The sequence below is a fragment of the Thrips palmi genome, unplaced genomic scaffold (assembly GCF_012932325.1).
Source record: "Thrips palmi isolate BJ-2018 unplaced genomic scaffold, TpBJ-2018v1 HiC_scaffold_3, whole genome shotgun sequence".
NCBI classification, from domain to species: domain Eukaryota; kingdom Metazoa; phylum Arthropoda; class Insecta; order Thysanoptera; family Thripidae; genus Thrips; species Thrips palmi.
This window is the reverse complement of record NW_023144630.1, coordinates 148941-164207: the sequence shown is the minus strand read 5'-3', so window position 1 is coordinate 164207 and position 15267 is coordinate 148941. Positions and strand designations below refer to the sequence as shown.

Genomic DNA, 15267 nt, shown 5'->3' with positions numbered 1-15267 from the left:
ATCGTCTAACCTTCTAACCTAACCTTAAGGCATCCCGCACTTAAGTGCCAAGTGCATCGACGCGTGGTTGGCAGCAGTAGCCAGCGCCGGCGATGCAGCTTTCTAAAACATGGCAGGGAATTACGTGACTCTGGAGGCGGCAAAAACTCTAGACGCGTTTTGAGCTGCAGAGCGTCGCTAAATGGGACTCGAACCGAACGAGTGACCCCACCAGTGGATTGCTCTCCGAACAAGGAATCCATTGGTGGGGTCACACGTTCGGTTCGAGTCCCATTCGCTGCCTCAGGTCCACCGCCACCGAGGTGAAGCTGTCGAAGGAGGTGACGGGCGACGGCAAGTACGTGCCGCGCTTCATCAAGGACATCGCCACCGAGGTGGACTACATCGAGGACAAGACCCCGTCGTCCCTCAGCACGGACACAGACGCGGCCAGCTTGCCGTCCGTGCCGTCGACGTTCGGGGCCTTGAGCAGCGGTGCGCTGGCAATGCAGTAGAGCAGCATGGACGGACACTGGGCAGCCCTGCGTGATGCCCTGCAGCAGGTCCACGGCCTCGGTGTGCACCCCGTTGGCGCTGATCCTTCTGGTGGCGCCCTCGTACATGCTCTGCAGCAGCTGCACAATGTCCTCGTTCACGCCGTGCCTGCGGAGGACAGACCACAAGAAGGATTGCTTCAGGTTGTCGAAGGCTGCCACCATGTCCAGGGTGACGCTGGAGTCCCGGAAGTACCCCAGCGTGCCCTGCATGACCCAGCTGCACCCGGGCTGCACGTGCATGGGGTGCAGGATGCGCCTCCGCATGGCCTCCAGCCGGCGGGTCAGCGCCCTGAAGAAGTGCACCTTGTCGGCAACGCTGAGCGACGGAAGGGCGCTGCGTTATGGCGTGGCTACGGCCGGGATGTCCTCGCCGACGGTGTGCCACGCTGCCGAGTACAGCTCCGCTGTCAGACTGCCACACTGTCCCCTCCTAGACGCTTGCTGCAGCACGGCCTCCACGACGACGACGACGGGCACGCCGTCTTCCTGCAGCGGCGTCCTCGGGGCGGCTGGGGCGAGCGGTGAGGAGTGCGCCGTGAAGGTAGGCAGCCCGTCCGGTCCACACCTTCGGGATCCTTTCGGCTCCGGCCCGAAGCGGCCGCGACGCGGGTGAGGGGGTGAAGTGGTGCCCCGCTCTCTTCGCCGCCGCTCCCACCCCCTCCCTGACATCAAGCGGCGCTCGGCTCGGCGCTGCCCTGCCACTGAGTCGCGTCGTGGCGGCGTTACGTGATACTTGCACGTCCCCGGCATGCAAGTCTCTACTCACCCGTGCCCCTCTTCTGGCCCTGGTCGCGCTCCGCGCCGTGGCCGCCATTGCTCTTGCGGGGGAGTCCGTTGCCGTTGGCGGCGACCTGCAGCTCGTTGTGGACGCCGTTGTGGACGGCGTTGTGGGGCCCGTTGAGGGGCGCCGCGCTCGCTCCGGGGGCGGTCCTCCTGTCGCCGCCTCCAGCGCCACTGCCGCCCCCGGGCGCGGCCCCCGCGGCCCCCGCGGCAGAGCTCTCAAGAAACGGCTCCACGGTCTAGCACTGGACGGCGTCGCGAGGGCGCGCGCGGCCTGTCTGGTGGTAGACGTCACAGACACACATTACCCCTACGACGGTTCACCCAAACTTTTTCGCCCAAAACCTGAATGCCTAAGTTTTTTTGGCCGAAAATTAAAATACGGCAATTCCGGAGCTCCAGAGTCGCTAATGAGACTCGAACCGAACGTGTGACCCCACCAATGGATTGCTCTCCGAACGAGGAATCCATTGGTGGGGTCACACGTTCGGTTCGAGTCCTGCTTAGCGACTCTGGAGCTAAAAACGCATATGGAGTTTTGGCCGCCTCCACCGGTCTTCTAGCCCACACTGCTTATCCAAGTGTGGACCAAGTCCACGCTAAATAGCGTGGACCACGGTGGTCCACGCTAGGAAACGTGGACCACGAATGGTCCACGCTATGAAGCGTGGACCACGAATGGTCCACGCCATGAAGCGTGGACCAAGCCGTGGTCCACGCTAGAAAACGTAGACCGAGCTGTGGTCCACGCTTCACAGCGTTGAACTTCTCATAGGCCAATCACACTTCCAAGTGTGGACCATCCGTGGTCCACGTTTCCTAGCGTGGACCACGGTGGTCCACGCTATTTAGCGTGGACTTGGTCCACACTTGGATTAGCAGTGCACTGTGGGGCGCAGAGTAGCACTTTTTTGCCTACTGCACGAGCAATGTATGTTTTTGCCTACCTTTGAAGCGGCTGGCTAGCTAGATGCTTGGGGGGGGGGGGGGCAAAACTCCGCCCCCTTTTGTATCCGCGCCTGGCTTCCGCCGCGAAGACCCCGTGGGGGAGCAGGCGGCGGCCCGGCACTCGGGCCCAGAGCTCTCAAGAAACGGCTCCGCAGGCCGGCCGCTGGCGAGCAACCCTGCGCCTGAACGGACAGTGCCGGACTTGTCCGCATGATGTGAGGGCGCCACGTCTCGGCCACTTCCCGGCTCCCTCGGTCGCATCCTTGAACCCTATTGGCTGCCGGCAGTCGGCCTCGTCAGGCCGACGCGCGGTCTGCAGCAGGCCGTCGAGCAGGCGGAGCGGACGGAGGGCAGAGGCTCGTTTTGGCGCCAAATCGGAGGCCGCGGCCGCCGGCCCGAGGGGCTTTACGAGGCATCGTTTTATCGCTTGTCGTTTGTCGTTTGTCGTTTGCAGCAGGCCGCAGCGGTCGGCCTGGACGAGGCCGCGACCGAGCCGTCCCAGCCTGTCCCCTGCGCGCTGAGGCCGCACCGCGGCCTGCTCGGCCGGCCTCAGAGGCCGCTTTTTGAGAGTTCTGCCCCGCGGCCCCCGCGACGAGCCGCGAGTGGTCCCGCGGGTGCTCGCACTCTCTCAGACCGTCCGCGTCTCCCTTGGAGCGCAGCAGCTCCGGCACGCGGTCCCCCTCCACGAACTTCTTCCACTGAACGTTCGAAATTTGCCTGGAAAGCGAAACCAAAATAGAGTGCACATCCAAAGCGCGCGGGTGCGTTCAAAAGGCAGGCCAGCGTGGCGACGGCGACGCACCGGAAGCCGCCGTTGTCCGTCTGCTGCCCGCCATCGGTCTTCTTGACGTGCGCACGGGATCCCACCACGCGGTACACGACCTGCGGGCCGCCCCCATGCTGCTGCTGTGACTGCTGCAGGGTTTGCTGCAGGTTTTGCTGCTGGTGTTGTGCCTGCTGCAGCAGGTGTTGCTGTTGTTGCTGGTGTTGTTGTTGTTGTTGTTGTTGTTGTTGATGATGCTGGTGTTGTTGCTGTTGCTGGTGATTATTGTTCGGTCGAGGATCAATATTGTATGAGGCAACAGCCAGCGGATCGGCGAAGAGGGCAGAACGTTCTCCATGACGTTGCCGAAGAGGTCGGGGAGTACTTCCAGGACTGCAGCAAAAGGTGCTGGAAGGAGGGCTGCCAATGCACTGCCAGGGTGCTGCCAAGGCGCTGCCAAAGGTGCTGCCAAAGCCCTGCCAATGCACTGTCGTGTCGTGTGTTTGCCCGGCCCCACACCTATATAATTGGCTTTGCCCCCTCCCTCTCCAGCCACCGTTCGTGGCCTGTCAGTGGCGGTGCGCGACCTCCTGCAGGGCCCGCAGGTCGAGAAGGACATGTCCGTCCTCGTCCCGCAGTGCAAAAGGAGCTGATCCTGGACGCAGTCTTCCTGCGGATGGCCCAGGTGACGGATGGCCGCAGGCCGCGGTGACGGCACGGCGTGCCGTCCGTTGGCGGCCGCGGACCAGGGCGTGCAGCTGGCGCTCGCCGTGGATGCCGTTCTCGACGACGTACTCGGCGACCGTCTGGAGTCCGGAGTCCCGGGGGGTGGAGGGGAGGGGGCCGCCATCCGGTAAGCCGCGTTGGCTGCACGGCGGCACAGTGGGCCAGAGGAACGGTGCAGGCGGCGATACTCCGGTTGCGTTTTGAGGAATCCATTGGTGGGATCTCACGCTCGGTTCGAGTCCTACCGAGACACAGCATGTGCCATCTGCGTGCCGTTGTGGTGCCTTGCAGAACACGTGGACCTCGCGAAGGAAGCAGTCAGCCTCGTGTCGCTGCTCCGCGTCCAGGTCGGTGGCCCGGGGCCCCTCTACCTGCGACCACTCCCACTCCCTTCGCGCGGCCAGCGCGGCCGGCCGCGCACGCAACCACATAAGTTTCCGGACGAAAGGCAGATGTAATGGGCAGCATAAACACGCCTTTACGCTCCTCCCGTTCCAGTGTACTGCCGTATTGCCGTACTCGTAGCGGAGTTCGACTTCGTAATGGTATCAGAAATTAAATTACCTTCTCTGAGCGTGCCCTCCTCCGCCGCCTGCCCGGCCTCGAAGATGGTCTTGATGAAGATGCCGAGGCTGCCCTTGGGGGAGTCCTGGCCGAGGGACTTGTGGCCCGAGCCCTTCTGGAAGATGACCGTGAACAGGCTCATCGACATGGACTTGGGCCGTCGGGGCAGCGTGCCCAGGATGCCCCTGCGGCCGCCGTGGCCGCCGTGCCGGGGGCGGGGGGTTGGCCCGAGGACGACGTGGAGGACGCGGCGCTGGACGACGACGACGCCCCGCTCGAGGACGCCGCCGGGCTGCTGCCGGGGCTGCTGGTGGAGTGCGCCTTCCTCCTCGGTGTCACCTGCAGCAAGTCCAGCAGCAACGTCAGAAAAAAAAAAAATACGATTTCAAGAAATCCTAGGAGTCACGAAGTCAATTTGATTAAGAGAGTGGAGAAAGAAAAGAAGTGGTGTTGTGAAGTTGTGGCTCAGGGGAGTACCAATGGCAGTGGTACCAATGTGGTCGATGTGCCACCCGTCGAAATTTAAACTTGACAATAAATAGAAATCAAAATGCTGGTAAATTCAAAAAATTCCAATGCTAATGTATTCCGCAGTGTTCTGACAATGGAACATCTTTAAAGTCCATCATTATTAAAATGTTCTTAGCAGAAAGAAGGCAGTAAATTAATTTTCAAGGGTTGGCAACAATCTTCTCGGCGTCTGCGCCCTTGCGAAAATCGCGAAGCTGAAAGCACCAGCAGTCGGGCATTAAAACTGCCCCTCCATTGTTGCTGACGTTGACTTGTTTGGCTTGTTTCAAAAGGCTATGGTTCTCTAGTCATGTTTTCTTCAATTCTGTGTAATAGTTCTCACTCACAACGAATCAACACCACGACGGTTGGTTTGACAAACTTCATAAACTCGGGAGGGAAGGTTTCGAAACGCGGGTGAGTCTTGTTCGAGGAACATGAGCACTGCAAGTCGCGAGGTGGAGCGAAGTGGTCCTAGTGCTAACTGAATCACAACAACAACAAAATTGTTTTATTGACAGAAAAAAAGTAATATTTGAGAAACTTTATGTCAGAAAAAAAGAACTTTTGTTTTGCTAATTTTTTGTGAATATTTTTTTAGAAAGTTATCACATAAAAATTGAAAATTTGTTTTATATGAATTTTCATAAGCAGGAAACAAAGAAAAACAAAAAAGAGAGCAAAATTAATACAGATTTCAAATGCTACAGTTGGTTAAACTGTTAAACAGGTTGCAAACCTACTGCGCATGCCCAAACACACTCCGATCAAGAAGTATTATTGGATAGTTCTACCCGAAAAACTGCGTTCGAACCGACACCAATTCTATTGTTGCATCTTGTCTACCTGCAGTCAAAGAAATTTTTCATTTCGAACGCGCCATTTCAGCTTTTGGAGTAAGCTGTACAGACCCAAAATGAAGCTCGGCTATTGGTCCGCCCCGGCTCGGCTCCCCCCACTCCCTTTGACGAGTCGAGTTTTGCCATGGAAACGGCGATTTTGACAGCAAATTTCTCAAAATTGGCCGTTAACTTTTTAACCAGATTTCAGCATGAGAATCAGCGTTCAAAGTTCTACAAGTCTGCAAAATCTCATTAAAATCGTATAGAAAATTTCCGAAATGCATAAAGGGCCACACAAATTGAATCTCGGGCCGGCTGAATCCTGGGTATACTATAAGGCTACTTCGTGCCTAAAAAACGCAACTCCAAATCCCCAAAATGGTAGGCAACCGCGAAAAGAGTCCCCGATCGTACCTGCTCCGTGCGGTAGGAGAACTTCCTCATGCCGGTCACCTTGCCGGCCTCCGCGGCGGACGGCGCCGGCGTCGTCGAGGTAGCCGTCGTCGCGGTGGCCGAGGCCGCGTCGTCGGCGTGCTCCGTCGTCGGCGTCCTGGCCACGATCAGCTCCACCTGCTGCGGCGAGGCCCTCAGCGCCGAGCGCGCCTCCTGCAGCGTGAGCCCGCGCATGCGCCGCCCCCCGACCTTGACGAGCTCGTCGCCCACGCGAAGACGCCCGTCACTGCGAACGGAAACAGTTCAAGTTAGGGATCGTCTTGGAGCGGACACTGCGGACCGGCGCAGGCGGCCGAAATCCCGGACGCGTTTTGATCTACAGAGTCGCTAACCAGGCCTCGAACCGCACGTGTGACCCCACCAACGGATTGCTCTCCGAACGAGGAGTCCATTGGTGGGGTCGCACGTCCGGTTCGAGTCCCATTTAGCGACTCTGGAGCTCTGCACGCGTGTAGAGTTTTGGCCGCCTGCGCCGGCCTTCTGGCAAATCCACTGTGCACTGTGGCGCTTACAGGTAGACGGCGCTGCCCGTCTCGATGCCGGACACCACGTAGCTGGCGGGGCCGGCCGGGCCGCTCTCCTTCCTCTCGATGAGCACGCCTAGGTCGCCGCGCACGTCCTTGCTGACGCGGATCGTCCGGAACTCCTTCGTACGCCCCCGCCGTCGAGGTTGCCGTCGAGGACGCCGTCGTGGCGCTCCCGGAGGACACGGTGGTGAGCGACAGCGTGGACTGCGACAGCATGGAGTGCAGGCCGCGGCCGGAGGAGTGCGGGGGCGGCTTGCGCGGGCCCGGCGGCGCGAGTCTGGAAAACGAGAACACCCACTGGTAACACTACTTTTCTTCCCCAACTTAAAACAGCCGTCTGTAAGTCAACTCACCTCTGGGTAAGTGGTCGCGGGCGTGTCGGCGAGGGCGACGCGGTCCGCGTGTCGGAGGCCTCGGCCTCGGCGCTCAACTCGCTGCTGCTGCTGCCGACGCTGCTCTTGCACCTGGAGGGCCGACAGCGAGCTATTAGCATTTAGAGGGTAGTTTACAGTGGGCAAGAAGGCCGGTGGAGGCGGTCGAAACTCTAAACGCGTGCAGAGCTCGAGTCGCTAAACAGGACTCGAACCGGACGTGTGACCCCACCAATGGATTCCTTGTTCGGAGAGCAATCCATTGGTGGGGTCACACGTTCGGTTCGAGTCCTGTTTAGGGATTCTTGAGCTACGCGTCCAGAGGTTTGACCGCCTCCACGGGTCTTCTAGCCCACCGTACCGTGCGGCGCGTGCAGTGTACCCACCTGTCGCAGGCCAGGGACTGCGGCCGCCGGCTGCCCAGGATGCCGAGGGTCTTGACGTCGCCGCGGCGGATGCCTCGCTTGCGCGCGAACAGCGCGCTGCTGCCGGCCGCGCCGTCCTCCGGGGAGAAGTCGCTGCCGGGCTAGACGGTCGGCTGGCCCTCCAGGAAGACGTCGTCCTCCACGACCGAGTCCACCACGGAGGACGTGTTGGACACGCTGGCGGTCGGCCTCGGCCTGGACGTCGTGGAGGCCGCGGCCGAGGCCGCCCGGATGGAGCCCCTCGGCGACTCGGAGCCGTTGCGCGTCGAGTCGCTCTCGTAGCCGCTCTCGTCCGACTTGACGAGCAGCAGGTTGTTGAGGAACACGCACAGGTCGTCGACGGACAGCTGCGGCTGCGCGGCGGCGTGGCCGTTGGCGTGCCCGTTGGCCGCCCCGCCGGGGTGCAGCAGGTTCTCGCAGCTGGAGGAGCTGGTCCTGGGGCGGCCGGCCAGCCCTGGCGCCGGCGCGGACCCGGGGCCATGCCCGGGGCACTCGGTGACGGAGTTGTGGCGCCGCTTGTGCGTCGACGTCCGGTCCGACGCCGCGCTGTTGCTCCGCTCCGGCGTCCGGCCGCCCGACGCGGGCGTCTCCTCCGGCAGCACGGACAGGCGGTGCGCGGCCTCGGACTCCACGTCGCGGTCCTCGGGGTCGTCGTCGAACTGCCACAGGCTGAGCAGGGCGGCGTACCGCAGCCGCTCGGGGTCCATCTCGCTGGCCAGCGCGCGCACGGCGCTGAGGAGGTCGTCGTAGCTGAGCGCGCCCAGCCCCGCGCCCGCGGCTGCCCCCGACGCGGACCCCGAGCCGCCGCCGAGGAGTCGCTCCAGCAGCGCGATGGGGTCCTGGCTCTGGCTGCTCTGGCTGCTCTGGCTCGGCGGCGGGCGTCTTCGAGGCGCGGAGGGCGGCGGCCGCCCCGCGCCGGGCCCCAGCAGTAGGCTGTGCTGCTGGCACTCCTCCTTCACCCACTCGCTGTTGTCCTTGGCGGCCGCCTTGGCGCTCGCGGGGGCGGGGGCGGGGGAGGCCTGCAGCCGCGGCCTCGGCGGCGCCTTGGCGGCCCTGTCGGCCTTGGCCGTGTACGCTGTGGTGTACTTGTGCTCGGAGCGCGCGAACAGGTTGCGCAGCGACTCGACGCGGGAGATGCGCTTTCAATTCGCGGTTTCAATAAATAAAGTCTATACAAACATTGTACTCAAATTGAAAGCAGTGAGATGAACACAAAAAACATAATAAAACTGTCCTTCAAAACACATTGAGCAAACAAAACTGAGATCAACAAAAGGAATGTCAATAGAATGCGACGCAATCTCAGTACCCTTTGGTGTTGAAGCTTTGAGGCTGTTTTCTAAAAATAAGTAACCGGCATCCTCATGTTGGAGGAACGATTTTCAGTTTGTCGTGATCTCATGACAATATACGATTTAAGATACGGTCCGGCAGGTATTACGATAAAGGCCCGGCGCTTGGTGGGCTTGACGCTGGCCCGTTCGGCCGCGTCCACGCCACTCCACCACCACCATTCCCCATTGCCGTGGCCGGCCGTGGCAGTGACTGGAAGACTCAGCACTCGCCGCGCATGTCGGAGAACCTAACCAGACGAGTCCGCTCGTTTGCACCCACAAGCACAGTGGGCCAGAAGACCGGTGGAGGCGGCCAAAACTCTAGACCCGTTTCGAGCTCCGGCTCCAGAGTCGGTAAACAGGACTCGAACCGAACGTGTGACCCCACCTATGGATTCCTCGTTCGGAGAGCGAGGGTCACACGCTCGGTTCGAGCGAGTCCTGTTTACCGACTCTGGAGCTTAAAACGCGTCTAGAGTTTCGGCCGCCTCCACCGGTCTTCTGGCCCACTGTAAGGGGGAGGGGGCGCATCCGGACGGCGGCCACGACAGGCCACAAATCGTACTATCCACTCACTCCTAAGACATCTTTTGCGACCCCCCCCCCCTCTCCCTCCTGAATCCGTCCCTGGCTCCGCCCCTGGAGGACACTCACCGTCCTCCGTGTTGAGGCCGTCGTCCACGGCGTACTGGTACTTGTAGTGCACGTCCTGCGGGGGAGGAACACCGGGGAGAGGGGGAGGGGGAGGGAGCAAGCAGTCGTTTGCTCGTGGGAGGGTGGCGGGGAGGGGGAGGCGAGATGTGCGAATGAGTGGATGATGGCAAAATGACGCGGTCCGTCTTGAAATTACTTTAACTTTATCTGATTAAAACTGATTATTAAACTCAACTTGAAAAACTGAGAATGAAGTCCCTGCCAAATGGATGTCCAGATCATTTTTTAGAAACAGTGAACCCTGTACTTTTCTTCTCCACTCACTACCACACGTCAACAGATTACCAACATCAGAAACAAAACTACAAAAAAATAAAAAATAATAAAAAAAACAGAAAAAAATTGGGAGTTGAACTCGCGATCTTTGGCTCCGCCTTCTTCCTCGTTGCGCGCACGACTACCGGACCAACCTGGGCGGCGGGCGGTGCGGGCAGTGGCGGCGGCGGGTGTCGCGGCCCGTTCCTGCGCACCAGGCGCGTCACCTCGCGCTCCGCCTCCTGCGAGTCCTGGCGGTCGCGCTCCACGCGCAGGCCGCGCTCGCGCGCCGCGGACAGCGCCAGCCCCGCAGACACCTGGGCCGCGTGCTGCTGCTCCAGCTGCTGGCGCCGCTGCATGAAGCGCTCTCGTTCCTGCAACACACACCGGAAATTTTTATTTTAGCAGATGATACCTTCACTACTTCAAAACATACCTAGAACCGAGGGGGAAATCACTCGCGCAATAGTCGGGTCACCGATTTCTAGTATTACGCGTAATAGTAATGGCGTAATTGCCAAATTTTTAATGATTTTCTCTATTTAGGGTCCGATTTTAGGCTAAATCTGGATATTTTGGAGCGTAATAAGCCTCCTGTAATAGCGTAATAGAACGTTATAGGAAGTGGTCGGGTCACAGTTTGTAAGAGTGATTTCCCCCTCGCCTAGACAATACAAGACACTCGAAGGTATGTCAGCTAGCTTTTACTCGAGAGTCCAGAAACCAAGGGCTGTCTCAGCCTCTCTAAATGAACTGACATGGCAACACATTTTCAAAATAATATTTCACAGGGTACATGTCTCAATTAAAAAAATGTTGAGAAGTTTTCAAAATAGTATTAAAATTTCGGTTGGATCACGCCTTACGAAGCACTACAATCCTTAATGGTGGTTCATCCATTGCGAAATGTCTTCTGTCCCTCTCGCACTGACTGGCAGTTCATAACAATCAATAAGGATAGAACTAAGAATCACGTAACGTAATATGTGGACGACCGCTAACTACAGCAACCAACCAAATGAGTAAGGAACCACACGAAAAAAAGGACCCCGTTTACAGTGTTGTACTACACGACACAGTGGTGTTTTCCGGGCCATACGGGGCCATACGCCGTATGGCCTATTAACGGAATCGGGGGTACCGTATGGCCTATAAAATTTTCCAGGCCATACGGTCGCATACGCGGCGTATGCATACGCCTCGAAAATCCCCAAATACCAAGGCACCGCTCGACCAAATGAACTTCCCAACTCGCACTAGACTGCTTGTCAATAATGTAGGCTGCGGGGTCTTCTGAAGACCCCTCGCCAATCACACAGGCGAGTAGAGAAGACCACACTTTTTTAGAGGGCTCGCCACTGCCTGCAATGGCACCCACTAACAAGACCCTCAACAACAACAACACCAGCAGGATATCATTGTATCGACCCCACACCACCCCACCGCACCCCGCCCCGCCCACACACGTGTTCCGCGTCGGCTAGAACACGCCGCGGTGCACCGCGCGGCTTGCAAAACAGTAGCGCCTTGCATGCTGGCGTGCTCTTCGCGGTCTGCTCCAGGCTCCAGGCCAGGGGCACGGAGCGGCGCCCTGGTCTCCGGGAGGTCCAGGCAGCGCACAGTGGGCCAGAAGACCAGTGTGGAGGCGGCCAAAACCCCGGACGCGTTTCGAGCTCCAGAGTCGCTGAACAGGACTCGAACCGAACGTGTGACCCCACCAATGGATTGCTCTTCGGACGAGGAATCCATTGGTGGGGTCACACGTTCGGTTCGTGTCCCGTTTAGCGACTCTGGAGCTCAAAACGCGTCCGGAGTATCGGCCGCCTGCACCGTTCCTCTGGCCCACTGTGCCGCCGTGCAGCCAGCGCGGCTTACCGGATGGCGGCCCCCTCCCCTCCCCTCTCCCAGACTCTCCCGCCTTCCAAACAATTGCGGCAACCCGCGCACTACTCGGCGTCATTCCGTGCAAGTCACGCGCGCCCGGTTTGAAAATTTGCCAACACCGGCAGCACACTGTAGTAGTGTTGGCCCTTGTCGCCGTAGGCACCGCCGGCACCGCCTCAACGCCGAAGTTGCGGACCGATCACTGGGTTAGGGACGCACTTGCGTGTGCTTGTGCGTTTGTAAGTGTGTATTTGTGGCAGTGTGTGTGTGTGTGTGTGTGTGTGTGTGTGTGTGGTGTGTGTGTGTGTGTGTGTGTGTGTGTGTTCGAGGGGCGGGGGGGGCATGTGTAGTGTGTGATTGTGTTTTTGTGACACACTGACCTCGCCCGCTGTGAAGCGCCTGCATGTGGTCTAGCCCTTAATGGTAATGGTAATCGCAGCGTAGGCACCCGTCCCGAAGGACGGCCATGTCTCGTTTTGCAGTGCAGGCGGGCATGTGTCGGGCCCGAAATGGCATACGATCATGTGTGGTCTAGCCCTTAATGGTAATGGTAATGGTCCCGAGCGCGACGCTCGCGAGTGGAGACGGTGGCCTACCCTGCCAATGACAGGGGCTCCGCCAGTCGAGAGCGATTTCGCCGACGCACTCCTCGCTGTCTCTCTTGCGCTCAAGGCGAGTACGTTAAGGGTGCGAGAGAGACAGAGAGAGGAGAAGAGTGGTCGCAGTGGAATCACTCGAATCTCGTAGCAATCAATACCCCGTTCATAAACGCCGTTACATGACAAAGTCGCAGTGACACACTACACGAGAAAAAACTACTACCACCGCGTGTACAACCTACGGAACGAGTCCAACCAACAGTCGCTCAGTCTCCCTCGCACCCATAAGGGATGCACAGTGGGCCTGGAGGCGGTCAAAATACCGGACGTGCTTTGAGCTCCAGAGTCGCTAAATGGGACTCGAACCGAACGTGAGACCCCACCAACGGATTGCTCTCCGAACGGGGAATCCATTGGTGGGGTCACACGTTCGGTTCGAGTCCTGTTTAGATCTGAATTTGACTGAAATTCATCTGAATTTGACTGAAATTCATCGAAATCCGACTGTTATTCATCGAAATTTGGCTGAAATTCTTTGGATGTGTACCGAAACACACAGTGATTTCCCCTTGCCTCTCGCTGCAGGTGGACTTCCCCAGCGCGTTCCACGCGGACCGCGCCCACCTGCTGCAGGAGCACCCCTTCTCGGCGGCGGAGGAAGTGGCAGCCGCGCTGCTCGGCCAGATCAGGAGCACGCTGACGGCGCCGGAGTGGAGCTTGGAGTGGGAGAGGGACCTCGGCGCGGTGGTGTCCAAGTGCGTGGAGGTGACGGCGCAGGCGGTGGTGCGTGCACGGGACCAGCTGGTGCACCTCGCCACGGCGCTGACCCAGCGTGTCTCCAGCGACCAACTCCAGGCCCAGCAGCTCAACGGCAGCCAGTTCCCCACCCTGGCCGCCACACTGTCGGCGGGGCTGAGCCTGGCGGTGGTGCGGCAGTGCGTCCCCGACGTGGGTAGCCGCGTGGTCCGCGCCCTGGCGACGCCGCTGCTGCCTCCCAACGGGCCGCGCTCCGCCGAGCAGCTGGGGAAGGCCTTCGCGCAGACGGCGGGCTGCCCCGCGGACCGCGTGGGCTGCTTCGCCATGCTGGCGACGCACACGCCGAACGAGGACGCCCTGAGCGAGGCTATGCGAATCCTGACTCTGAGCGACTTTCGCCGACTTCAGAACGCCTGCTGAAGTCGCTTTCGAGCCCCACAGTGCGCTGGCGAGTCATTTAAATGTGTACCGACTTGGTACTACAAATTAATTGGTGCGCGAAGCGAGGTAGCTCGGGGGCTCCCCCGGTATGCCCTTGTGAATTCACATCTAGATTATCAGTTTATGTGGTTGCCGAGTAGAGTATGCGCCTTTTTGTACGTTCTATCACAATGTTTTGTGAAGATTGATCAGTTTTTCCAAACGGCAGACGGATGGAGTGGTTCCCGCCTCCCGCCACTGAGTGGTTTGTGATTCTTAGATTGCCACAACCATCCTGTCGCGTAAACTCGGTCGCGCTGTGGTTCTCGGAATAGTGCCGGCTGGTTACTGTTCCCGCCACTGAGTGATTTGTGATTATTAGAATCTTGTAATCAATCTGTCAAGGAACATGTCACTGTTCCCCGCAGCAACGCAAGTTTGCTGACACGGCTATGTGCCCTGCATTGAAATGTTGTTGTAGCAATCAGTTACATCTTATTTTTGATTGTTTGTTAATCATTCTGACTGTTCAGTTATTTTTAGTGTACAATTACACCTTAGTCTTTAGTTTTTAATTGACGCCAATTTATCTTTTTCTCTTGAATTGTGATCACCAGTTAATGTGTTTTTGTTTTAAACTAAATGTCTTAGAAACGCAATTATTTTGCTCTTGATTGTCTTGCCCTCGGCTCAACCGCTGGTGTCCAGCGCAGAGATTTACTGCACACTGTTAAAAATAACCCTGGCGATTCCCGGAGAACTTTTCGGGGATTTCGCAAACGTACGGAAAAATAACACCACAGGATTTCTCGTTCGGAGAGCAATCCATTGGTGGGGTCACACGGTCGGTTCGAGTCCCATTTATCGACTCTGGAGCTCAAAACGCGTCCGGGATTTTGGTCGCCTCCCCCACTGGGCGTTAGGAGCCGCCAGTGCGCGCGGCGCAACAGTATTGTCGAGACCTCCGCGTTCGGCATGTCGGCATGGAGATGGTCGCAACAAACGCCAGCTGACACCAGCGCTCATTCAACAGGTTTGACAAAGCACCCATGTGAGTACTGCAGTAAAAAGATGGGGTGGCGTGGGGTCCCGCATTTTCGGCTGCGGGGTCGCGAAACTTCTTGGCCACCATTTTCGGGTCGCGAGCGGATAAAGGCTGGGAAACCGCCGGAAACCGCTGTGCAAGGCTGCAACTGCCGGGTACTAATCGCCGCAGACACTCGTGTTCTTGGGCTCTTTTTAACAGAAGATACCTTTACTACTTCAAAACATACCTAGAACAATACAAGACACATAAAGGTGTCGGCTAGCTTTTATGTCGTTCTTTCTCTACTCTTTCTCTCCCTCTGTCTCTCTGCCTCTTCTCTCTCTCTCTCTCTCTCTCTCTCTCTCTGACCCCTGCTTTGTCCAGGTCCAGGGCAAGCAAGGCCCCCCGCTGCAGTACATCACAGCAAGATGTGTTGCCTGCCCGGCCGACCCGTTCGGCGCGGCGGTCTTGCACTGCAGTGCGGCTGCCCGAGACGACGAGGGTCTCTGCGACCGCCAGCACCGCCAGCCAGTCGAAGGCAGCGCCGAGGTCCGCGGCCCCGAGGTCCACGGCCAGCCTGTACGGCGGTCACCTGACTCGGAAGAAGAAGGAGCGGAAACGGAACCCAAATATGGTACACTGCAAAAAAATCCGTGGTTGGGTACAGAAAATGTACGGAAAATGGGGTACGGAAAAGGTACGGACCTTCCGTACTGGTTCTCTGTGGTGTCCATTAGGATCTCATGTAAACTGGTACGGAAAACATGTACAGAACTTCCGCGCTTGTCAAGTAGGGACGGTCCAGGTGAAAAATTGACCAGACACGTTCCGTA

The 15267-nt window shown here is 58.6% G+C and overlaps 1 pseudogene; it reads right to left on the bottom strand.

Annotated features, from left to right (window-relative positions):
* Positions 1–24: 24 nt before the first annotated feature.
* On the bottom strand, positions 25–8811 carry LOC117648381 (annotated as a pseudogene).
* Positions 8812–15267: the final 6456 nt, after the last annotated feature.